The 27,744-nt window shown below is 39.2% G+C and overlaps 1 long non-coding RNA gene and 1 other non-coding gene across 2 annotated transcripts in view; both read left to right on the top strand.

Moving 5' to 3' along the window:
* The window catches only part of LOC128106059 (uncharacterized), an 86,264-nt gene extending 70,635 nt beyond the window's left edge, over positions 1-15,629 (top strand). Inside the window, exon 6 of the long non-coding RNA XR_008216580.1 lies at positions 13,076-15,629. This is a non-coding gene — a long non-coding RNA (uncharacterized LOC128106059). The remainder of the gene's footprint in view (positions 1-13,075) is intronic.
* Positions 15,630-26,890: 11,261 nt separating this feature from the next.
* Positions 26,891-26,963, top strand: Trnat-agu (transfer RNA threonine (anticodon AGU)). Its single transcript has one exon. It is a non-coding gene; the product is annotated as a tRNA-Thr (tRNA).
* Positions 26,964-27,744: the final 781 nt, after the last annotated feature.

Raw genomic sequence — 27,744 nt, 5'->3', positions numbered from 1 at the left:
TCCACCATGATCAAGTAGGCTTCATTCCAGGGATGCAAGGGTGGTTCAACATACAAAAGTCCGTCAATATAATACACCATATAAACAAACTCAAAGAAAAAAACCACATGATCATCTCACTAGATGCAGAAAAGGAATTTGACAGAATCCAACACCCCTTCATGATAAAGGTCTTGGAGCGATCAGGAATACAGGGAACATACCTAAACATAATAAAGGCAATTTACAGCAAACCAACAGCCAACATCAAATTAAATGGAGAGAAATTCAAAGCAATTCCACTAAAATCAGGAACGAGGCAAGGCTGTCCACTCTCCCCATACTTATTCAATATAGTACTTGAAGTTCTAGCCAGAGCAATAAGACAACATAAGGAGATTAAGGGGATACAAATTGGAAAGGAAGAAGTCAAGCTTTCCCTATTTGCAGATGACATGATAGTATACTTGAGCGACCCCAAAGAATCCACCAAGGAACTGATACAGCTTATAAACACCTTCAGCAACATAGCAGAATACAAGATCAACTCAAAAAAATCAGTAGCCCTCCTATACACAATGGACAAAGAAGCTGAGAAGGAAATCAGAGATACATCACCACCCTTTACAATAGCCACAAATGGCATAAAATACCTTGGGGAAACACTAACCAAGCAAGTGAAGGACCTATATGACAAGAACTTTAAGCCCCTGAAAAAAGAAATTGAAGAAGATGTCAGAAACTGGAAAGATCTCCCATGCTCATGAATAGGCAGGACTAACAGTAAAAAATGGCAATCTTACCAAAAGCAATCTACAGATTCAATACAATCCCCATCAAAATACCAACACAATTCTTCACAGACCTGGAAAGAATAATACTCAACTTCATATGAAAAAACAAAAAACCCAGGATAGCCAAAAGAGTCCTGTACAATAACACAACCTCTGGAGGCATCACGATCCCTGACTTCAAGCTCTACTATAGAGCTACAGTAATAAAAACAGCTTGGTACTGGCATAAAAACAGACATGTGGATCAATGGAATCGAATTGAAGACCCTGACATTAATCCACACACCTATCAACATATAATTTTTGACAAAGAAGCCAAAAGTGCACAATGGAAAAAAAAAGCATCTTCAACAAATGGTGCTGGCATAACTGGATATCAACATGTTGAAGGCTACAAATAGATCCATATCTATCACCGTGCACAAAACTTAAGTCCAAGTGGATCAAGGACCTCAACATAAATCCAGCTACTCTGAACCTGCTAGAAGAGAAAGTAGGAAGTAGTCTTGAATGCATTGGCATAGGAGATCACTTCCTAAATATAACACCAGTAGCACAGACACTGAGAGAAACAATCAATCAATGAGACCTCTTGAAACTGAGAAGCTTTTGTAGAGCAAAGGATATGGTCAACAAGGCAAAGCGACAGCCTACAGAATGGGAAAAGATCTTCACCAACCCCACATCTGACAGAGGACTGATATCCAGAATATATAAGGAACTCAAGAAATTAGACATCAAAATGCCCAACAGTCCAATTAAGAAATGGGCTATAGAACTAAACAGAGAATTCTCAACAGAGGAAACTCAAATGGCTGAAAGACATTTAAGGAATTGCTCAACATCCCTAATCATCAGGGAAATGCAAATCAAAACAACTCTGAGATACCACCTTACGCCTGTCATAATGGCTAAGATCAAAAACACTGAAGACACTTTATGCTGGAGAGGATGTGGAGCTAGGGGAACTCTCCTCCACTGCTGGTGGGAATGCAAACTTGTACAACTCTTTGGAAATCAATATGGTGCTTTCTTAGAAAATTGGGAATCCATCTCCCCCAAAATCCAGCTATACTACTCTTGGGCATATACCCAAGGAATGCTCAACCACACCACAAGAGTACTTGTTCAGCTATGTTCATATCAGCATTGTTTGTAATAGCCAGAACATGGAAACAACGTAGATGCCCTTCAACTGAAGAATGAATAAACAAAATGTGGTACATATACACAATGGAATACTACTCAGCAGAAAAAAAACAATGACATCATGAGGTTTGCAGACAAATGGATGGATCTAGAAAAAATCATTCTGATTGAGGTAACACAGACTCAGAAAGACAAACATGGTATGTACTCACTCATAAGAGGATACTAGATGTGGAACAAGGATGACTGGACTGCTACTCACATCACCAGGGAGGCTACCTGGAAAACAGGACCCCAAGAAAGACATGGAGATCGCCCAATGACGGAGAAATGGAAGAGATCTACATGAACAGCCTGGACATGAGTGGGGGTAATGAAGGGCGAGGGTCGAGGGAAAGAGAGCTTTGGGGAGTGGGAGATCCCAGCTGGATCAACAACAGAGAGGGAGAACAAGGAATAGGAGACCATGGTAAATGAAGACCACATGAGAATAGGAAGAAGCAAAGTGCTAGAGAGGCCCACAGAAACCCACAAAGATACCCACACAACAGACTGCTGGCAATGGTCGAGAGACAGCCTGAACTGACTTACTCTGGTGATGGGATGGCCAAACACCCTAATTGTTGTACTAGAAACCCCATCCAACTACTGAGGGATCTGGATGCAGAGATCCATGGCTAGGCCCCGGGTGGATCTCTGGGAGTCCAATTAGCGAGAATGAGGAGGGTTTATATGAGAGAGAATTGTTGAGACCAAGGTTGGATAAAGCACAGGGACAAATAGCCAAACAAATGGAAACACATGAACTATGAACCAATGGCTGAGGGGTCACCAACTGGATCAGGCCCTCTGAATGGGTGAGACAGTTGATTGGCTTGATCTGTTTGGGAGGCATCCAGGCAGTGGGACCGGGTCCTGTGCTCATTGCATGAGTTGGCTGTTTGAAACCTGGGGCCTATGCAGGATTGCTTGGCTCGGCCTGGGAGGAGGGGACTGGACCTACCTGGACTGAGTCTACCAGGTTGATCTCAGTCCTTGGGGGAGGCTTTGCCCTGGAGGAGGTGGGAATGGGGGGTGGACTGGGGGGAAGGTGAGGGGGCCGGAGGGGGGAGAACAAGGGAATCCGTGGCTGATATGTAGAACTGAATTGTATTGCAAAATAAAAATAAAAAAATTTAAAAAAATCTAGTCTGTTACAAGTGAGTTTAAAATATATTTTTACATTTTTAAAATGTATCGCATTTTTCTTCCCCTTGGCTTTTAGGAATAAATATAGGAATGGTTCAGAATAAATATATGTTTGGTTCAGAACAAACCTCACTTATCATTCATTCAAGACCTTAAGGGTTTTTTTGTTTACTTGTTTGGTTGGGTTTTTTTTTGTCTTTTGTTTTTGTTTTTGTTTTTGTTTTTTTGTATTTGTAAATCTAAAATGCCTTGGAATTTTTGACTATCCTCTCACAAAGTTAGCCATTTAATACTGGAGACATCAATTTCTGTCTCCTAAATTTGCCTTCCCTTACTTGAGGTAACAATAATTTGTATTCATAGTTTTATCATTCCTTTATTATATATGTATATGGATACAATATATATAAACTATATATATATAACAAAGACTTATATACACACATGTATATTCTATATATATGTAGAATATATATTCTATAATATTTCCTTAATCAGTTTTCTATTTGAAAATTTTAGTTGCATATAGTAAATATTACTTTGTATTGATAAAGTTGAATGAGATATATTTTAATAATAGGTATTTTTACCTTGCAATAGAGAAATAGAGTTACTATGTCAAATGATGTGAATAAAGCAGATACTCCATTTTACATTCTGAAAGAAATCAACATTTATAGTACTCTCATCCAATTTTACCGTTATCAATCAAAAAATTATAATTTGTTTTTATTGGCAATATGATTTCAACCAACCAATCAATTATTATTGACATTTAATTATAGGACACCTGACATGCCATCTTTGATCTGGCAGATTTTCCTTTAATAGATGCAAAGGTAAAGTACTTAGAGTGAAATGATGGCTGATTGGATAGTTGAAATTCTAACACTGTCAGGGATCCTTGTTTGCTCTCGTTGAAGCTGTTCACAACTTGAAACCAGAAATCTGAAGCACAAAAACAAGTAGTGTTTTAGACACTGCAATTAACATTCCATCATAGTACATTGCTTTCAAACCAATTAAATGTAAAATAGGTCAACAACACTTTTGTTTCACGTTAATTTGGAATAAACTTTTAAATTCCTATAGGATTTACAGTCCAGGTTTACTATGGTATCAAACATACATGTGCATTTGTTATCATTTTGAGTTTTGTCATGGATAATGGTCTTTTTCCTTTGTATAGTCTTGTTCCTTGGACATATGCCTCATAGTGTGTTGTACTCTAGATTTAGAACTCTTGGTTAATACAGACATGCTGAGCTGTACTGTCAGAATTAATACTTTTTCCAGTAGTGATATTTTCTTAATAATTCTCATATATCAAAGTTTTATTAACTAGTTTTGATATCTTCCTTTTTTTCTTTCTCTTTTTGATTTTTTGAGACAGGGTTTCTCTGTGTAGCCTTGGCTGTCCTGAAACTTGCTCTGTAGACCAGGCTGGCCTGGAATTCACAGAGATCCACCTGCCTCTGCCTCCTGAGTGCTGGGATTAAAGGTGTGTGGCATCATTACCAGGCTTGATATCGTATTTTCAACAACATCTTTTTCTTCTTCCTGTGTACAGTAATAATGTTTGTTGTTTATATAATATTTTGTGGAAAACTGTACATTGCTATGCTGTGCCATTTATATAAATTTATACCACAATTTTCATACCTTAGAAACTTACTTGGCCATTGGAAACATAAGCAGGGAGAACACTTGTCAGGCACACAATCTACACCCATTCTCTTCTCTGTTAGTATAACTATATAGATAATTGATGCTCAGGCTGATTTATCCTTACCTAACACACACACACACACACACACACACTTTTAAGTTTTAATAGAAAAGAATGGGTTTCATCATGGTTTCTTCATGCATATATATGTCATTATACTTGGCCTTTGTGACTAATATAAGTGATTTTACCTATCATAACTTCAATTTCCCAACCTCTTCTTATGATCCAATCTCTACCTCACTTGCCTAATGTTTACTCTGCTGGAATTATTCTGCCCACTTATGTAAACAGTTACCAACCTTTGTAGTTACGTGTGAAAATAGATCTGTTAGGTGGGTCATTCATTATGCATATAAACATCAGACAAATTTGTAAAACAAATTCACATTCTTGCTTTTGTCTTTTTCCCCCCCGACCTTCCTGTGAAATACTGAGCTTTGCCTCAGTTTTGGTAAATAGAAGTATGACCCTCTAACACGTTTTTGTTTCTTCATCTGAAAAATCGCTTTCTTTGGTTATGGATCAATTTATCTCCACAGATTCATCAGGTAAGAGTCTCACACTTCTTCCTCAGCAACTGAACTTCGGCACACATTTACTTAGTAAAACAGTTGGTGTGCCGCACATCCTTCTTTACAGCCCTGGCAGCACAGACATTTCCAGGAACATGGATTGGTTTTATGAGCACAAAAGATGGAAGATGAGCCCTTTAACACGCTCTTCTCAATGATAAGCCCACTTTGCACGGTAACGCATAATGCATTTTCTCAAGGACTTTTCTGTATTTGACAAACAAAAACTGAGGGCATTTAGTAGATAAGGAATTCAACTCACAGGAAACTGAAATAACTACCTCGTGGACAAATGGGCAGTCCTTAGGCAGCTTTGCTCAGGACCTTGACCTTGTAACCATCTTTTCTCTAGTGCTGCATAGAATTTTACAAACTCCAGCCAGAAGGAAGGTTTTTCAGACATTTGATAACAAAATGCTACCTCTTCCTTGTCTTGCAATACAAACTCCTGATTGTCAGTACTATGAAAGAGAATATCAAGGGAAGGAATTCAATTGCATTGAAATACCAGCTACAAACAGTACCACCTTACAGCACTAAATTCTGAACCTTTAAATGGAATGAATAAAATAAATTATTAATTTTGAAAGTAGTTGTTTGCCTGTTAGAACAATTTTTTTTTTTCAATTGAAATCAATGTGTCTAGTGGTTATGTGATTGGGAAGTAATTTTAAAAGAAGAAAAAGTCATTTAATACCTAATATACTTAATGCTAATCATAATACTTTTTTAAACTATATTTCACATCTTCCATGGAAGGAAACATTTCATGCTGCAGGCTTTTGCACCAGAAACACTTCAAAAGCAGACATGGCATATTCTCACAGTGAAGAAGATGATTCAGAAAAGTAAGGCAGAGAAAATGGGCTTCAAAACCAAGCTCCTAAGCCTGTTTCTACAGGATAAATGGCTCTTTTTCTAACAGCTTAAAGGGGACTAGATAGCTCCTGGGGTTCTCTGATTTGAGAAAGAATGCTTAGTCTCTTTCCTCCAGTGGTGATCTGGAGGCTGACCACATCTCACTCCCATGCATTCTGTGCAAGAGAGGTTTGTTTTGATGTGGAATAAAATGGTACATAGGAAAGAAGTATAACCGAGAAGGGAAGACATGCACAGGCAAGCCAAGGGCACAGTCTAGGCGAAGAGCATGTTAGTCTGTAGAAAGTATTCTACTAGTCATCATAGTAAGAAGAAAAAGTACAATGAAATGACAAGAATAATTAACTGACACTTTGATACTTAACTAGGAATGTCTGCTTTGATACCTACTTTCTGAAAGAAAGGATTTCTTGATGCCATTTCAATGTTAATATGTGACGCTGTGCTACAAACACACAGAAACTGTAACGCAGTGCAGAAGGGCGTGACAAAGGCTGAAAAAGCTGAAGGTCTGCACTGAAATTTAGCAGACAACGGGAGAGAAGCCTGGCTAAACAGGATGGTGAGCAAAATGAGTATTAGGATTTGAAGCAATCTACAGGCCATTCCAGTTGGAAACCTGGTCTCTTTAAACTGCTGCCTGGGCAGCTGTACAAGAAGTGTGGCACCAAGTAGTAGAGAACTAAAACAGATCACTTTGCACTCTTTGCCTCAGGTCAGGATTTATATTGGAGAGGACAGTGGGAATGAACCCTGAAACAGAAAGCAGTATTATTAGATCACTCTGTATGGTGAAAAGGATTTCTAAACTACTTCCATTCGGATTTTCTTCTCCCCTGGATTGCTACCCTTTGAGCTTTGATTTTCACGTTTTTGTCATTCTGCTGATAAACACCATCCCAGTAAGTCAATATTTCTGATAAGAATGAGTAATAGTCTTTGCATATGATGGGAAAACGACAGTTGAGACTCTTGGTCACAGTGGGAGAAAAAAAAAAGACACACAATGACTGATGTTAAACAAACACAAAATACATGTTGAATATCTTCTTTTTAAGAGTCAAATATAGATTGGAGGAAGAGGTGAGTGTCCGAGCTCCCGGCTGGACAGCCCCACTCTCTAGGCCCTAGGCACGGGGGTGGGGGGCACATTCCATACCCTTTCCCCACCCATCCAAGCCCCAGCAATTGGTCAGCAGCATCCTCCCCCTGCAACCATCCCTCATCCCCCCAGGCATCAGCAATCCCTGGAGGCACAGGCTCCACCTGCACCAGGAAGAGGCATAGACCACAGTGTAAGAACACATTCAACAACGTAAGAAGCAATGTGGCATCACCAAAACCTAGTGGATCTACAACAGCAAGGCCTGAGGATCCCAGTGCAGATGAAGCAGAAGAAAATAACTTTATGGAGATGATACAGGCCCTTAAAGAGGAAATGAAAAATTCCCTTAAAAAAGAGAGGAAAAGGCAAACAAAAAATTGGAAAAAAAAATCATGAAATCCCTTAAAGTCAAGAAAGCCAAGAAAAAACAACCACAGGTGAAGGAAACAGTTCAAGACTTGAAAATTGAAATAAAGGCCATAAAGAAAACACAAGCTGAAGGAGTGCTGGAGATGGAAAATCCGAGTAAACAAACAGGAACTACAGATGCAAGCATCACCAACAGAATACAAGAGATGGAAGAGAGAATCTCAGGTGCTGAAGATAGGATAGAGAAAATAGATTCTTTGGTTAAAGAAAGTGTTAAATTCAACAAATTCTTAACACAAAACATCAAGAAAATCTGGAATATGAAAAGACCAGCCTAAGAAGAATAGGGATAGAAGAAGGAGAAGAGTTGCAGCTCAAAGGCACAGAAAATATATTTCACAAAATTATTGAAGGAAACTTTTCCAAACTAAAGAAGGACATGCCTACAAAGGTACAAGAAGCTTACAGAACACCAAATAGACTGAACCTCCCCCCACCAAAGTCCCCTCACCACATAATAATCAAAACACTAAACATACAGAATAAAGAAAGAATATTAAGAGCTGCAAAGGAAAAAAAAAAGCCAAGAAACACATAAAGGCAGACCCATAAGAACAACACCTGATTTCTCAGTGGAGACTCTGAAAGCCAAAAGGTCCTGGACAGACATTTTGCAGACACTAAGATACCAGGGATGTCAACCCAGACTACTCTACCCAGCAAAGCTTTCAATCATTGAGATGGAGGAAACAAGATATTCTATGACAAAACCAGATTTAAACAATACCTATCCACAAATCCAGCCCTATAGAAAGTGCTAGAAGGAAAACTCCAACCCAAGGAAGTTAACTGAATCCATGAAAACATGAGCAACAGATAACCTCACAGCAGCAAATCCCAAAGAAGGAAAACACATACACACTACCAACAACAACAACAAAACCAAAAATAACAAGAATCATCAATCACTGATCATTAATATCTCTTAATATCAATGGACTCAATTCAGTTATAAAAGACACAGGCTAACAGAATGGATATGAAAACAGGATCCATCCTTCTGCTGCATACAAAACACACACCTCAACCTCAAAGACAGTCATTGCCTCAGAGTAAAGAGTTGGGAAAGATTTTCCATTCAAATGGACCTAAGAAACAAGCTGGTGTAGCTATCTTAATATCTAACAAAATAGACTTCAAACTAAAATTAATCAAAAGGAAGAACATTTCATATTCACCACAGAAAAAATTCATCAAGATGAAGTCTCAATTCTGAACATTTATGCCCCAAAGACAAGGGTGCCCACATTTGTAAAAGAAACATTGCTAAAGCTTAAATCACACATCAAACCCACACACTAATAGTGGAAGACTTCAACATCCAATTCTCACCACTAGACAGATCTTCCAGACAAAAACTTAACAGAGAAATAAGGGGTCTAAAAGAAGTTATGACTCAAATGGACTTAAACATTTCACCCAAACACAAAAGAATATACATACGTTCTTCTCAGCAATTCATGGAACCTCCTCTAGACCTGACCACATACTCAGTCACAAAGCAAACCTCAATAGATACGAAAAATTGGAATAACCCCCTGTATCTTATTGGATCACCATGGCCTAAAGTTAGAATCCAACAACAACACAAATTGCAGAAAGCCTACAAACTCATGGAAACAACTGAATCACTGCTGGGTCAAGGAAGAAATAAAGAAATTAAAGACTTCCTAGAATTCAATGAAAATGAATGTGCAATGTACTCAAACTTATGGGACACCATGAAAGCAGATCTAAGAGAAAAGTTCATAACAGTAAGTACTTATAAAGGGTTTGGAGAAATCTCGCACCAGCGACTTAACAGCACACCTGAAAGCTCTAGAACAAAAAGAAGCAAATTCACCCAGGAGGAGTAGAAAACAGGAAATAATCAAATGGAGGGCTGTGTAGGGAAAAGGGGCTGGCTAAAGAAACCCACCCTGACCCTGGAGCCCAGAGTTAGGGAAGGATGGCTCAGATAAGACCAGTGAGAGTAACACAGTTTAGCTCAGGTCAGAGCCATTTCTGTCCCTGTCCAACTGACTTGTGAAACCAACCAATCATAGAGCAGGACAGCAGAATCCTGGCCCTAGGGCCCAGGACCAGGGAAAGAAACACAGCCTGTGTTCGGGACCTGAGCCAGAGAAATGAACCCAGGGAACATGCCCTGACTCTGAAACTAGTACCAAAGAAACAATCTTGGCCCCTACAATCGGAGTCAGTGAAAGAAATGTGCCCTGGCCTTAGAGGTAGTATCAAAAAGCTAAGTAAGGCCAGTGAGAGAAACACAGTTTAGCTCAGATCAGAGCCATCTCTGCCCCTGTCCAACTGACTTGTGAAACCAACAAGTCACAGAGCAAGACAGCAGAATCCTGGCCCTAGGGCCCAGGACCAGGGAAAGAAACACAGGCTGTGTTTGGGACCTGAGCCAGAGAAATGAACACTTTATCCCCAAACCCAGAACCCAGGAAATATGCCCTGACTCTGAAACTAGTACTAAAATAACACTCTTGGCACCTAGAATCAGAGTCAGTGAAAGAAATGTGCCCTGGCCTTAGAGATAGTTTCAAAAAGCCAAGAAAGGCCGGTGAAAGAACCATAATTTGGCCCTGAAATCAGGGCCATCTCTGCCCCTTGCCCACAAAACTGGCCAATCCCTGGGCAGAATAAAACTAACCAATCACAGTGGACTCCACCCCCTAGACATCCTATATAAACCACCCTGCCTGGTCAGTTGTGAGCTGTTCTCTCCACCCTGGTAGAGGCAGCTACTCTCCTGGACTCCTCCTTCTCAAATAAACCTCTTTCTCAAAAGAGTTTTGGGTGAAGACCTTCATTCACTGGTGCACAGAAGAACCTTGCTGGGACATCCCATAGTAGATTGAGCAAGGGGGAGCTGAACAGAAGAACCTTGCTGGAATATCCCATAGTGGACTGAGCAAGGAGGAGCTGAACAGAAGAACCTTGCTGGAATATCCCATAGTGGACTGAGCAAGAGAGAGCTGATAACACTGAGTCAGAGATTGTGGCTCTCCAGGAGAGGAGCAGGATTGCTGTGTCCTGCAAAAAGACCATCCCCCATCACACCAGGTATATCCTGACTTTCCCGAAGTGTCAGGATACTCTGACTTTCCCAAAGAGTCAGGATACCCTTCCTTGCTGAAGTAGTTCCAGGCCTGACTCTCCCGAGAAGTCAGGAAAATTTTTTTTCCAAGGTTGGGCTGTTTCTTTGCAGTCCCAGACACCTGGAGCTGTTTAGCACACCTTCAGGGCAGAGCTCTTGTTCTGAGTAGCTCGAGGTATCCAGGATACCTTGCCCTCTAGGGCTGAACTGTCTCCTTGCAGTTTCAGCCATCAATTTACTAACAGACTGAAATCAATAAAATAGAAACAAAGTAATGTTGCTGGATACAAGATTAACTAAAAAAAAATTAGTAGCCCTCCCCTATACAAATGATAAATGGACTGAGAAAGAAATCAGAGAAACAACACTCTTTATAATAGCCACAAATAAGATAATATATCTTGGGGTAACTCTAACCAAACAAGTGAAAGACATATATGACAAGAATTTTAGGTTTTTGAAGAAAGAAATCGAAAAAAAATATCAGAAAATGGAAAGATCTCCCACACTCTTGGATAAGTAGGATCGACATAGCAGAAATGACAATTTACGAAAAGCAATCTACAGATTCAATGCAATCTCTATCAAAAACCCAATACAATTCTTCACAGACCTTGAAATAACAATACTCAACTTTATATGGAAATACAAAAAAAACCCAGGATAGCCAAAGCAATCCTGTATAATAAAGGGACTTCCAGAGGCATCACCACCCCTGACTTCAAGTTCTACTATAGAGCTACAGTAATAAAAATAGCTTGGTATTGGCATAAAAATAAGCACGTGGATCAATGGAACCAAACTGAAGACCCTGACATTAATCTGCACAGGCATGAACACCTGATTTTAGACAAAGAAGTCAAAACTGTACAATGGAAAAAAGAAAGCATCTTCAACAAATGGTGCAGGCATAACTGGATGTTGACATGTAGAAAGAAAAGGGAAATGATGGGTGATGTCGATCTGTGTGCTGTGAATATGTGTTGCTCTGATTGGTTGATAAATAAAAAGCTGATTGGCCAGTAAGCCAGGCAGGAAGTATAGGCAGGATAAAGAGACAAAGAGAATTCTGGGAAGAGGAAGGGCTGAGTCAGGAGACACCAGCTCACCGTGGTCCAGGGAGCAGCATGTAAAGGCACAGAGGTAAAGCCATGGAACACGTGGTAACATATAGATGAACAGAAATGGGCTGAGTTTAAGTACAAGAGCTAGTCAGTGGTAGGCCTGAGCTAATGGCTGAGCAGTTATAATTAATATAAGCCTCTGTGTGTTTACTTGGGGGATGTGAGTGGGATTGATTTGTTCCAACTACCAGCAGGCTGGGACACAGGAAATCTTCTGGCTACAAATGGTGCCAAAATGTGGGGCAAAAGTTTCAACCTAAACCTGAGAAAGCTTTAAAAATAAAAGATTCTAAAACGGAGCTAAAGACAGCTTCCTAGTTGTGTCTCTCAGGCAAGCTGTGAGCTACAGTATGGCGGGTTCGCAGCAGTGTGTGGGCTTAAGTGCAGCATGGCGGATTTCTGCCACAGTACACAGTGGCATCTCCAAGCTGCACAGTGCCCTGCACTGTGACAGATGTAGCTTTTGTTAGTACAGGAAAGAAAAAAAAAGAGGTTTCAAGGCTACATGCTGCTTTGATAGAAGCATAGATCCACTGCTTCTGAGAGTTGGTGGTACACATGGCCCAGAGCTGGAGGTGAATTACCTCCATCATATTGGAAAGGTGAGGTGGGCGGAGCCAGCAGCCAAAGCCACCGTTTCAGTTCTAGTAATGCTGCAGTTTAAAGCAACAGATTCACAATAAGGCAGATTCAGATGGAACAAGACTTTAAATAGTTTGCAATGTGTGTAAAAATGTATGTAGGCTTGGAAGAGAGAAGAAAATGAATATAGATAGTTATATAAAGAAATAGTTTTAAAAAATAAAGTCTTTAAAGAAACAGTAAAGGTAGTATAAAAAATAAGCCACATAAAGATGGATATTACACAGTGAATCTGGATTGTGTTGTCTTTGGGATTTTTAACAGCAGAGAGACATTTGATTGTAAAAGTTACTGAGTTAAATCAGTATGTATGTTTTAAAGGTATCTTGATTTTGAAATTTATGTCTTTGGAAAAGAGTTTCTGCTTTTATTTCCACAGAAGATGAGAACCTGTGGATTGCTTCCAGGCTAATATGGTTTGACCAGCCAAGACTCCCTGAAAGGTCTCTGATGATACCTTGGCCCAGATCATCCAACATCCAAAATCAGCTTCAAGGCAACTGGCTCAGAGAATACAGCCTTACAGACTACTCCTGTCAGGACTTGACCATAATCCTAAAATATTCTTTGTGTTTCCATAAGATTACCAGTACCCTCTATCAGCAAGAAGTAGCTTAAAAAACTACGCCCACATTCCCCAAGAATGGATTATGGATGTTTGCCTTTGTTTAGGTTGTGGGTTACAAATTGTTATTGGTCATAGTCAATCTCTTTCTAAAAAAGAAAGGAGGATATGATATAGAAATATATGATAGGATGAAAGGGTAGATTATTGAACCTACTTTTAAAGAGCAAAACTTATTTGAAATGTTTTACATTGCTATGTAGTTTATTGATACAAATTGAAAGTTAATTTTGTTATATTGTATGTATATTTCTACTCTTGTTTAAGGTGTTATGTTTGTGCAGCTCATTTAAATTGTAAAGGATAATTAAGAAATACAGATTAATAATTAGTCTTCTATGATAGTCAAACTTATAGTCATGCTAAGTTTTCTAGGTATACATAGATATAATTCAATTAGGTAGGTAATCTTCAAACACTTCAAAGGCCCACAGAATATGGCATTTAAAATGTGTTAAAACTTAGACTTTCTGAACAATGAGATACTGTGCTTTGAAGCACCAATTTACTTCAAAGAGAAAGATGGGCATGGAAGATACTCCATATGGAGTTTATCTTCTTCTTGGCAAAAATAGCCATTTGGGCAAGGAATTGTTCTTGCCTGGACTGCTTGACAAAATGTTGTACCAACTGGACATGCAGGACCCATAGGAAGGTGACCACTGAACTTTGCAAGGCAAGATAGTCATTCAGGTTCCTGCTTTGCAGAAGAGACTGCCAGACATTCTACGGGACACAGAGAAAAGTGACTGAGAGACTTTAGGCCTATGTGCTAAAGATGGATGCCCCAATGATGCAGAAGAATTTTGGATGACTGTCCAGGCAGGCAGCTGTCTCTGTCATTCTATATATATATATTTTTGTTTTTTTTTGGTTTTTCGAGACAGGGTTTCTCTGTGTAGCTTTGCGCCTTTCCTGGAACTCGCTTTGGAGACCAGGCTGGCCTCGAACTCACAGAGATCCGCCCGGCTCTGCCTCCCGAGTGCTGGGATTAAAGGCGTGCGCCACCACCGCCCGGCCATTCTATATTTTTGAAAGTTGCTTACAGTACATTTCTTGTTTACTTAGGTAATATTATATCCTTCTGAGGTCTTTGATGTAGTTGAAGACTAGATAGTTCTAATTATGGTTTCCCTTGGTTATGAAAAGAGATAAGGTAGATATGAAATCTTAGACTCACAAATATAGGATAGATAGGATATCTTCTTTAATTTTGCTAAATACAAATAGACTAGATATTGTAACTATAATTCTTGCTTGACAACTGTTTTGTTATTATGCAATTTTAATAGGTTAAAGTTAAAATCTTCCTTTTGTTTAGACAGAAAAGGGGAAGTGATGGGGGAATGTCTTTCTGTATGCTGGGAATATGTGTTGCTGTGACTGGTTGATAAATAAAGCTATTTGGCCTATGGCAAGGCAGCTTGGAGGCAGGTAGGAAATTCAAAGAGAGAGACAGGAAAAAGGTGAGGAGACACCAGCTATCTCTCCAAGGAGCAACATGTAATAGGACACAGGTAAAGCCATGGAATATGTGGCAATACATAGATTCATAGTTATGGGATAATTTAAAATATAAGAACTAGCTAGCAAAAAGCTTGAGCCATGGCCATGCAGTTATAATTAATATAAGCCTCCTTTTGTTTACTTGGGGGACACGAGTGGGAGAGATTTGTCCTGGCAGGCTGGGACACAGGAAATCTTCTGGCTACAGAGAGCAATGAAAGAGATATCTTGAGGGAGCCATTATGGGGTTAGGGAGAAACCTGGAGCTAGGGAAAGTTCCAGGAACCCACAAGGATGACCCCAGCTAAGACACCTAGCAATAGCAGAGAGGGTGTCTGAACTGGCTTTTTCCTGTAATCAGATTGGTAACTACCCTAATTGTCATCATAGAACCTTCATCCAGTAACTGATGGAAGCCAATACAGAGATCTATAGCTAAACACTGGGCTGAGCTCCTGGAGTCCAGTTGAAGATAGGGAGGAGGGATTACATGAGCAAAGGGTGTATAAGATCATGATGGGGAACACCATAGAGACAGCTAACCCAAGCTAGTGGGACCTCACAGACTCTGGTCTGACAGCTGGGGAACCTGCATGGGACCAAAGTAAGCCCCCTGAATGTGGGTGACAGTTGTGTGGATTGATATGTTTGTGGGGCCCCTGGCAGTGGAACCAGGATTTATCCCTGGTGCATGAACTGACTTTTGTTGGAGCCCATTCCCTATGGTGGGATATCTTGCTCAGCCTTGATGCAGGGGGAAGGGGGCTTGGTCCTGCCTAAACTTGGTATGCCAGACTTTGTTGACTCCTCAAGGGAGGCCTTATACTCTATGAGGAGTGGATGGGGGGTTGGGGGGACAGTGGGAGAAGGAGAGGGAGGGGGAACTGTGGTTGGTATGTAAAATGGAAAAAAAATTTAAATAAATTTTAAAAAAGGAGAAAAAAATGAGTCTAATATAGATTGGATTATGTGGTAAATTTGTACAAACTTGTTAAGTTTATTTAGCTTTTAAGTGAAGGTGCATATTATATTCAAAGGACTACACGTAGTTATTAAAATAATTACTGAAAATAATTTATTAATCTTATCCATGGCTTATTTTATTTTTTGGAAATAATCATGACAACAATTTGCTAATATTATCCATAGCTTGTTTTATTCTTTTACAATTATTAGGAACTCACTATATTACTATACCTCTAATATTCTTCAATGGGTAGATGATTCTTTCTCAGTCAAAATCAAGAAATAAAAGACTTAAAAAACATACAACCTATTGCTGCCCTCTGGTGAAAGTTGCCATATTATGAAGATGCAGAAGCAATTAATCAATAAACCAGTATGGGAAATCATTTAAATTTGTAAATTCATATTCTTTTGAAACTAAATATCTGGTGAATTTTCCATTTCTCTCTAATTGCATTTTATTAACTTAAGTATTAGAGAAGCATTCTTAGAATGTTTACGGACAGTGATACTGACATTCTATGAGGCTTAGCCTCCTACCAATTTTAGAGAAATTTCTTCTTGCAGTGGACAGTGATTAACATAGAGACCCCCAATCAGTCAAGGTTCAGAGAACAGAGACTGGGAAAAATTCAGTCTTAAATATGACATCTATGTCACATCCCCCTCCAACCAAGACTCAGAATTTTTTTTGGAAGAAGAGGAGGATTGAGTACAAAAGTCAGAGGTGGTAGATGACCACAGGAAATAGTGTTGCCTCAATACAGTAAGACAGTTGACATATGAACTCAGAGCAATTGTGACAGCATGCACAAGTCCAAACCAGACAAAATCCAAACATGGAGAGAAGTGAGCATTATGACATACAACTTCCCGAGGAACTACTGGCAACTGATACCTACTGGGAAAGAGAGAGTCAATTTTCTTAGAAGATGTGGCCCTTGATAGACCCACAATGCTCCAGTGAAAGACCACATATCCAAAAGAATGTGGACAGCACAAACTGTAGTTGATAATTTTTTTTTTAAGGACATGAAGTTGGGTAGGTAAAGGGTGATGGATCTACAAGAAGTTGAGAGAGGGGATGAGTTTGGTTTAAATACATTGTACAGGACATTCAAACAAAAATAAAAACTCCATTTTCTAGCTACTATAGCAGAAGAAATTTTCAACAAAAACTGAAATATATTCAGACTTCCATGTGACATCATCTCTAACATAGATAAATAGGAATATATTGAATAGGGACAAAGTAAGTTTTTTTAAGTAAATTGCGAAGAAGTTGGATTGCTGTTGACTCAGAGAAAAATTATAGTATTAAAGACAGATTTGCAACTAATGATAAAACTATGAAATTAATTTAATGCAATTATGAAATGTTACATATAAGCATATCTATGTTAAGTGCAAAGATGATTAAAATTACAATGAGTTACATGTAAATTCACAGTATAGGTCAAGAACAAGAATATGATTTATATATTCAGTCGGCAAGATTGAAAGAATTAAAATGTTTATTAATAATCTAAATTGAGCCTGGTATCATTAGGTTCTTACATGTTTATTAGTTTAATTCTCACAGATGAAACTATATTGACACTCTTGTAAATACAACTGAAGTTCTAAGAAATCAAACAGATTAAGATTATTTTTCATTAAGAGATTTTCTATTCATTTTACATACCAACCACAGATTCCCCTCTCCTCCCTCCTTCTGTTCCCCTAGCCTTCCCCTGTAACCCACCCCCCATTCCCTCCTCCTGCAAGGCAAGGTCTCCCATGGGGAGTCAGCAGAGCCTGGTACCCTCAGTTGAGGCAGGTCCAAGACACTCCTCCCTGCACCAAGGCTGCACAAACTGTCCCACCATAGGCACTAGGCTCCAAAAGGATGGCTCATGCACCAGGGACAGGTCCCAATCCCACTGCCTGGGGATCCCTAAACAGTTCAAGCTAAACAACTGTCTCGCCTATCCAGAGGGACTAGTCCAGTACCATGAGGGCTCCTCAGCTATTGGTCTACAGTTCATCCATTTCCACTAGTTTGGCTGGTTGTCTCTGTGTATTTCCACATATGATCTCAACATCCCTTGCTCATAGAATCTCTCCTCTCTCTCATTGATTGGGCTCCTGGAGCTCGGCATGGAGCCCGGCCATGGATCTCTGGATCTGCTTCCATTAGTCAGTGGATGAGGGTTCTATGATGACAGTTATGGTATTCAGCCATCTGATCACCAGAGTAGGCCAGTTCAGGCACCCTCTCGACTATTGCCAGTAGTCTAAGGTGGGGTCATCCTTGTAGATTCCAGGGACCTTCCCTAGTACTCTATTTCGCCTTATTCCCATGATGTCTTCATTTATCATGGAATCTCTTACCTTGCTCTCCCACTCTGTCCCTGTTCCAGCTTGAACTTCCTGTTCTCATCCCCTATCACTTGCCCTCTATTACTCCCCCACCCCCAGTTTGCTCATGTAGATCTCATCTATTTTTCCTCTGCTGGGCAATCCATGTATCCTTCCTAGGGTCCTCCCTGCTAACTAGCCTCCCTGGAGCAGTGGGTTGCAGTCTGGTTATCCTTTGCTTTACATCTAGTATCCACTTAAGAGTGAGTACATACCATGTTTGTCCTTCTGAGTCTGGGTTACCTCACTCAGGATGATATTTCCTAGTTCCATCCATTTTCCTGCAAATTTCATGATGTCACTGTTTTTCTCTGCTGAGTAGTACTCCATTGTGTATATGTACCATATTTTATTTATCCATTCTTCAGCTGACGGGCATCTGGGTTGCTTTCAGGTTCTGGCTATTATGAATAATGCTGCTATTAACATAGTTGAGTGTGTGTCCTTGTGGTATGATTGAGTATTCCTTGGGTATTTGTCTAAGAGCAGTATAGCTGGGTCTTGAGGAAGATTGATTCCCAATTTTCCGAAAAACCGTCATACTGATTTCCAAAGTGGCTGTACAAGTTTGCACTCCCACCAACAGTGCAGGAGTGTTCCCCTAGCTCCACATCCTCTCCAAAATAAGCTATCTTCAGTGTTTTTGATCTTAGCCATTCTGACAGGTGTAAGATAGTATCTCAGAGTAGTTTTGATTTGCATTTCCCTGATGGCTAAGGATGTTGAACAATTCCTTAAATGTCTTTTGGCCATTTGAGATTCTTCTGTTGAGAATTCTCTGTTTAGCTCTGTAGCCCATTTTTAATTGGATTGTTAGGTATTTTGATGTCTAGTTTCTTGAGTTCTTCATATATTTTGGAGATCAGCCCTTTGTCAGATGTAGGGTTGGTGAAGACCTTTTCTTATTCTGTAGGCTTATTGACTGTATCCTTTGCCCTACAAAAACTTCTCAGTTTCAAGAGGTCCCATTTATTAATTGTTGCTCTCAGTGTCTGTGCTACTGGTGTTATATTTAGGAAGTGGTCTCTTGTGCCAATGCAGTCAAGACTACTTCCTAATTTCTCTTCTAACGATAGTAAAAATGGCAATCTTACCAAAAGCAATATACAGATTCAATGCAATCCCCATCAAAATCCCAACACATTTTTTTCACAGACTTAGAAAGAACAATACTCAACTTCATATGGAAAACGAAACACCCAGGATAGCTAAAAGAATCCTGTATAATAAAGCAACCTCTGGAGTCTTCACGATCACTTATTTCAAGCTCTACTATAGAGCTATAGTAATAAAAACAGCTTGGTACTGGCATAGAAACTGACATGTGGACCAATGGGATCAAATTGAAGACCCTAACATTAATCCACACACCTATGAACACCTGATATTTTACAAAGAAGCCGAAATTGTACAATGGAAACAAGTAAGCATCTTCAACAAATGGTGCTGGCATAACTGGATGTCAACATATAGAAGACTGCAAATAGATCCATATCTATCATCATGCACAAAACTCAAGTCCAAGTGGATCAAAGACCTCACCATAAATCCAGTTACACAGATTAAGATTATTAAATTGATCCTCCCAGCTCTATGAGACCATGCTTCCAGTTTGTTTTATGAATAAGACAGTCTTAGTTTGCTTGAATGTTGGACTCACAATCTTAGTAATTTCACTGTTTGAAGAAAGCTGACATTTGGAAAAACGTGGGTCTCTATTAAAAAAGCTTATAGTCAAAACACATATTATGTTTTTCATTTGATGCTGGGTATGAACAGCAGTGTTGTACTTCTGCTTCCTCATCTATAGAATGGCTCAGGAGAAGAGCTTGTCTCTAGGATTGTTATGATAGTTAAGTGGTTTCAAGATATACTGGCCACCTTGAAAAGGAACTGAGTTGATCACTATCACTACTGGCTACTAGTATATTTTAGTGATTTCACCATTACATATTACAGAAGGAAAGATATAAATAAGATCCATATGCTGCTTGTTCCTGAAAAACAAAGTCTTATAAAAGACAAAAATAAAAACAAAGATTATTACCCCAAGGGTATAGAGGTATCACTGTAAGTAAGCTGGAAAGTCAGGCAAAGCATCTCAGTGCCTCACTAGCGCAAATAATCAAGATATCTGAAAGTTTTCAAATGATAGAAGTCAGCTTCGAAATGCAGTATAAAACATTTCATATATGGAGGACTGATACAACAGTTATTTGATTCTGTTCAAAAGATTCTGGACTCACATGATTTTTCTATCATTTGTTACTTCAATGTCCTTCCTTTCTAATCTGGATACAAGCAGCAACATTAGTCACACAAGAAAGAAGTTCCTTTGTTTGTGTGCAAAAGCTCTTTGAAAAACTGAAAGTAATGTGTGAGCACAAGAAAAAGTATACCAGGAAGCAATGACCTGTAGCATCAATGCTGAATCCTGAACCGAAGACAAATAGCAGGTTACCTGACAAGGAATCTTCAAGTGGGGAGTGTCTGTGCATTCGTGAAATATTTTCATAGGCCAAGACGTCTTAGGACACCTGAGAAAAATATTGCTCACAAACACATCTGATGTATTTGCTTTATATGTGACGTGGGGGGGGGGGGACAACAGGCTCTCCATCTCTGGTGATCTCAGTTTCAACAGGTTGTTCCACCCACAAACACTAAGGGCAAGGAATGTAATGGAGCTCCAGCAAATCCATACAGATACTCATGAGAACCTACTGTGTGTTTCCTTAAAAAACAGCAAAGATTATGGTGCTTTTTACTTAAGTAATAAAATTGCAGTTTGGGCCTTCATTTATCAAATCAGAACCCTGGTAACCTTATTATTAAGATAACTTACAGAGTCGAGGACCAGAAGAATAAATAAACCAATTCTTTTCTGTTGCATGGAATAAAGACCATGAGGGGGTTGAATGTGAGGTGACTCCAGATTTGTTTAACTATACTTTTAGATAATTTATGTTATTAATAATAATGCTTGGAAATGTTGAAGTTTGTACATCCTGGAAAGGAATAAAAAACCTAATATTTATAAGACTTTACAATTTAAAATAATTCTAAAAATAATACTTCATAATTCATAAGATTCAAAAATTTATAAAACAGATTATATTTTAGCAGTTGTTTCCATGAAAAAGACATCCAGCATTAAAGAAAAAAAATAAAAGTAACAAAATGCAAATTTCTGCCACCATGGTTGTTCATTAGAAGCAAATGGCTTTGTTCATGGAGGTGAAGTCACAGACTGTTTCTCCCTATTCTAAAGTGCTATCCACTTTATTTTTAGAGATGAAAAGGCTTTATAATCTGAAAAGTTCACAGATAATTTTAACAGAAGCCTTTAAAGGAGTTTTTCATTAATGACTAAAGATGAGCCATCTCCCCAGAGAAGGTTCAGTGGGTAAATGACGGCTGTGTAAGAATGAGGGCCTTACAGAAATCCACAAAGATACCCACACAACAGACTGCTGGCAATGGTCGAGAGACAGCCCGATCTGACCTACTCTGGTGATGGGATGGCCAAACACCCTAATTGTTGTGCTAGAAACCTCATCCAACTACTGAGGGATCTGGATGCAGAGATCCATGACTAGGCCCCGGGTGGATCTCTGGGAGTCCAATTAGCGAGAATGAGGAGGGTTTATATGAGCGAGAATTGTTGAGACCAAGGTTGGATAAAGCACAGGGACAAATAGCCAAATGAATGGAAACACATGAACTATGAACCAATGGCTGAGGGGTCCCCACTGGATCAGGCCCTCCGAATGGGTGAGACAGTTGATTGGCTTGATCTGTTTGGGAGGCATCCAGGCAGTGGGACCAGATCTTGTGCTCATTGCATGAGTTGGCTGTTTGAAACCTGGGGCCTATGCAGGATTGTTTGGCTCGGCCTGGGAGGAGGGGACTGGACCTACCTGGACTGAGTCTACCAGGTTGATCTCGGTCTGTGGGGAAGGCTTTGCCCTGGAGGAGATGGGAATGGGGGGGGGTTGGGGGGAAGGTGAGGGGGACGGGAGGAGGGAGAACAAGGGAATCCGTGGCTGATATGTAGAACTGAATTGTATTGCAAAATAAATTAAAATAAATTTAAAAAAAAAAAGGAAAAAAATGCAGAGATCTGCCTACCTCAGCCTCCTGAGGGCTGAGATTAAATGCTTGGCTTTTTATAAAAAAAAAAAAAAAAAAGAATGAGGGCCTTAATTTGGAACCTAAGCTCACTGGTACCTGTTTGTAACCCCAGACTGGGTAATAGACACTGAGAGTTTCGCTGAGTTAGAGAAATCCAGGTTCAATAGAGACCGTACCTCACGATATAAGATGGAAAAGCGGATATGGCAGCACCCACCTTAAATCTCAACTCTGGAGGACAGAGGAGACTGATCTTTGCGAGTCTTAAGCCAGCCAGAGTGAGACCCAGTCTCAAGAAGAAAAAGGAGGAGAAGGAGGAGGTGGGAAGGGAGGAATGAAGGAAGGAAGGAAAGAATGAAGGAGAAAGAAAAAGAGAAAGAGTGAGAAAGGAGTATGATAGAAGACCAGCATTGACCTTTGGCCTCCACATATATGTACACACACATACACTGTATCTATTTATATTTAGATGATAGATAGATGATAGATAGATAGATAGATAGATAGATAGATAGATAGATAGACAGATAGACTTTATACCTTCTCTCTTGTTTTGTGGAAGGAGTTTTCTTGTGCTCAGTCCAACTGGAGGGTCCAGAGACTTCATGATACTTTCAGATTTCTTGTATTAGCAAACAGTTGTTTAGCATCATTCACAACAATTAAGTAAACTTCTTTTATTGTTTCCTCTCTGCATAGTGCTGTTTGTACCAATTAAAAGGACTGAAAAAAAAAAAAACTATCTAGTGGCATTCCCTGAGTGAGAGAAGAGACTGATCTTGTCAGTTTGGTTGCAGTATGACAGCATCCACTAGAGATATTTCTGGTAGAGTGAAAAGCAACCTAGCAGATACTAAAAATGTGTAATCTAAAAATCTAAAATCCCAAAGCTAAGGCCTGAAGCTCTGTGAGTGCTAATACAATGTCACAGGCAGAGTATTCCACTCTTAACCTCCTATGGCAGAGCACAGTGCACTTAACATAGTGGGTAAGTTCCAGAAGGCTGTGAATGCAAGGCTTATGTGAAACAAAAATGAACGTGAACTTTGGATGTTGGTCCATCCCCCGACTCTGAAGTGCTCACTTCTGGTTCCAAGCATTTTGATAATTCAACATGTAGTTGTGATTTGAAAGTTCCCTCAGTATAGGTGTCTCTCTCCTATCCACTATTAAAATTCTCACACACACCCAACATAATGTTTTTATTAATTGCTTGGGAATTTTATACAATTCACCCTTGATCACACCCACTTCCCATTTTTCCCAGGTCCACCCTCCCATCCTTGTGCCACTCCCCTCAAAAAAAAAAAAAAAGAAAGAAAGAAAAAGAAAAAATCTACCAAGTCCAATTTGTGTTGCCCATGTACTCATTGGAGCATGATCAAACTCCTAAAAGCCAGCCTCTTGAAGAGAACCGAGTCCCACCCCTAGCCTGCGCCAGAAGCCATCAACTGTGAAGAGCCATACTTCAGCATCTTTATTGCAATTTTTAAGGACTCTCTTCAGTAGCGTCCTGCCTGGGCTGTTTCTTTCTTTTTCCCCTCCTCTTTTGGAAGTGGAAGTGGTGGTGGCACAGAAGCCTTCAATGTCTCTCATTCTCAGTTATGAGTCTGAAGTCATTGGTACCACTGAAAAAGATGCCTCCCTACCCATAGCAGCTGGAGACTGCTTAGACCATGAACACTAACATCAACCTGGTTTCTGGAGGCAGAACAGATCACAAATGTCTTTTGAGGAGACTTAAGACAGAAAAGGAACATCTCAGATATCTTCTTGTTGCTCATAGTCATCAGTTGTATGAAACTACATTTCAATATTCTCTTAAATAAATTGAGCCTTAAGGATTCTCTCCTGTTCTTGGATTTAGACTTGTAATTACCTAGTAACTTACAGAACTATGTGTCTTTTTTATTTTGAATTTTAGAAGCTACCCATTCAAAGTTGAAGAAAGAACCTGTCCATCTACTCAGAATAAAAACCATGCCTACTCTGTGCAGGAAGTGCATACAGGATATAGAGTTTCAAACCAGACAGAACTAGATTTGCATTCCATAGCAGAAATGAATAACAAAGAAAAGAGAGTTTCAATGTAAATGTGAACTGTTATTTGTTGTTGTGAAGTTTAGACATCAACTAAACTCTACCATAGTTTCTTACTTCATCACACCACTGCTATTATTGTCTGGTACTTACATATCATTATATTTAATCGATACCATTTTCACACCTGCTTGTAGTATCACTCTTGTTTCAAAAGAATAAAAGTAAAAGTTTATACTTATAAGGGACAAATAACTTTTACAGTGCATAAAACCCAGAATTAGTTTCCAAGTCTAGTTGTATTGACTCTAATTTACACACAATTTGAAATATTGACTCCTCCTTATGACATTAACACGGTTAATGCACACATTGACAACAATGTGGGAGCCAATCCAGAGGGAAACTGCTCAGTGCTGTGGCAGCCATGTACCGCCATAGGTGAGTAATGCAAAGAGAAACCCACAAGATACTAGTTCTGTCAATCACTCACCTCCTCATGACTAAAATAACCAATATTTTTTTTGAAAAGCAATATATATCTACACTTAGGACCTATTTAAAGAATGCACTTTGTAAACACACCCATGGTAGTAAATATCATGTCATGGTAGTAAAATGTTCTCCTCCTGTCAGTTGGTGTGGCAATTCCATGACACAGCATATACAATACACATATACTGGCAATTTTAGAGTAGAGACCTATTAATTGCAATTTCTACACATAATTCTGGCTGGCATAATGTGCTGTATCCACAGGATATATGTGTTTCAAGGGAATGAAATGGAGCTCTACACTGAATCCTCTTGAATATGCTTCCATTTTGTGCTCACTCATACTCAGACTTTTTGACAATGCTTGACTTTGACATGTAAAAATTTGACAACTTGTAATATATTTCAACATTCCTTTTCTATAATAAAATAATAAAAGATTTTCCTTTTTCATACAACTAAAACCAGGATTTTGTTTCCTTAGTACAACTTCATCTCATTTTCTATTCCCCAGGCTCAACTTTGGGTCACATCAGTTCAAGTTATGAATTTTATCCTCTATCACCCTATTCAAACACTGGAAGGTACCTGTATTTGAAAGCATTCTGAGTCCATGTCATGGGACTAACTCATAATGAGATCCTTTTTGCTTCTCCAGCAAAACTAAATCTTCTTGGACAATACCCAAGACATATCTGTGTCATATCAAATTCTCTTCCAGAAAATGTGACTATGTAGATATAGAAAACAGCAAATGCATCCCTGTCTCCAGTTAAACAGTAACTTTTATTAAGATGAGTTTGTTGCCTTAATGCTTTATGTTTTTTTAGATATTTATTTATTTTGTTTATACGTATGTATATATGCCTGTGTGATTTTATGTGCACTGTATACATGAGGTGCCCTTGGAACAGAAATTATAGACATGTGTGAGCTGCCTGGTGTGAGTATTGGGAATGGAACCTGGGTTCTCTGTAGGCATTCTTAACCTGTAAACCATCTCTCCAGCCCCCAATACTTTGTGCATTCTAAAATTTTATTTTAAAAACGCATTTTTCATATAATACATTTTGGTCATATTCTCTCCCCTCCCCAACTCCTCCTAGATCCTGCCCACCTCCCTACCCACCCTACTTAATGCTCTCTCCCTCCCTTGCTCTCCCTCTTTCATCTCCCACATCTCTCTCTCCCTCTCTCTTCCTTGTTCCTGTCCTTCCCCCTCAAGACAACAACAACAACAACAACAACAAAATGAAAATAAAAACAAACACAAATTTGAACCAGACAAAATTCCAGCAAGGAGAAGAAGTGGACACAAAGTCCTACTCCTACCCAATAAGCTATTTACAATTGATCCCCACTGGGAAAGGAAGAAATCAGTCTTCTCCAATAGAGTGACTCTGGGTGTATCAACCACACTCGAGGGCTGGCCTCATGCTCAGGAGTAGCTGGCCAACAATAAAAGGACTCCATACTTTTTGTTTTGGTTTGATATTATTTTTTTTTACTTCATGGTTTTGTAGGTTTTAAGATCTCAAATGCATCTCATTCTATATTGATCAGTAGAACAGAAATTATACCCACATTTTCCCATGAATAAGCTAAGATGCCAAGACCAACCTGCTTGAGGGTAGAGATCTAGAAAGGACTAAAGTTTGTTTCAAGCTAAAGATAAATAATTCCCTACTCTTCTCTCATATACAATGAATTGAAATGAAAAACCTGATGAGAGATCATTCATCATTTGGCAGATAAAATTTAACTGCAACATTTTCTTCGGGGCCGAATATGCAAAAAAGTGGAGCCATTACTGGTTTTCGATAAAAAGGTATTCCTGCAACGGTGAAGGCCCAGTCTGTGAATGGACACTGCAATTATTCCGGAAGAACGTTGTTATCAATATTAAGTCACTTTAAGATAAAATTGATTTGACTAATAAGCACAGAGTGTGCATATCTCTTCAGCAAAGGGGAAACTGGTTCAAGTAGACAGTAAGCGATATTTTAACTGAAAACAGAGAACACTAAGGGCTCTGTGTCTTAGCTGTTAAAGCACCTGTCTAGTAAACAGGAGGTCCTGGGTTCGTATCCCAGCAGAGCCTTACAGTGAACTGCTGGTAGCTCAACTTTTAAAAATATAGAACCCCATGCTGACACAGGGTTAGCGAGTGACCATTTTTAACAGATCCAAACACACTTTAAAATTCATTTGAAAAAAATTGGGGTTAGACGTGCACTATTAAAAGTTAGAAAAGGTATCATTTGTTTTTAACCAATAGTAAGGCAGAGAACGGAATACATTCTACTGGTTTAAAGAGTAAATTACAGACTAACGATATAGGTAAGTATTTAAGAGACTGGGAACACTGAGTTTGCATGGGAACCCTATACTCTGCTCAGTGTAGGACAGCAGCGCCTTGTAACTGATTTGTTGGGAAAAGATTTTTAAAATGAGAATGTAATTTGAAGATCATATAGAACGAGATGGATGTCTTTTAACATATACATCAGATGTCAGACATTCAAGAGACACATAACTAGTAAAACTTTGGGAAAAGACATGGTAATCTCATAGGACTGTATATGAATACTTGCAAATGTACAATGACATTAACATTATCAAACCAGAACTCAGTAGTTCAGTACTTGCATGCCAAGGGAATGGCTTACCCCAAATGTACAGCTGTTCACACAGACTATAAACAAACATGTGTAAACTCTTGTGTGGGGGCCACTTTTCTGGAGCTTGTGACAGCTTTTCATCATCCTGTTTGTGAACACATCAAACTTCAAACATTTCAGTGGGAAGCAATTACATTAAAATGTCATCATAAGGCATGAAAATAGGAGCTAGGAAGATAGTTTTTTGGGTGACGTGTCTGC

This window comes from Peromyscus californicus, unplaced genomic scaffold (genome assembly GCF_007827085.1).
Source record: "Peromyscus californicus insignis strain IS unplaced genomic scaffold, ASM782708v3 Scaffold_9__1_contigs__length_137607984, whole genome shotgun sequence".
In the NCBI taxonomy this organism is placed as follows: Eukaryota; Metazoa; Chordata; class Mammalia; order Rodentia; family Cricetidae; genus Peromyscus; species Peromyscus californicus.
Note: the sequence above shows the minus strand (reverse complement) of the source record. Positions and strands in the feature narration are given on the sequence as shown.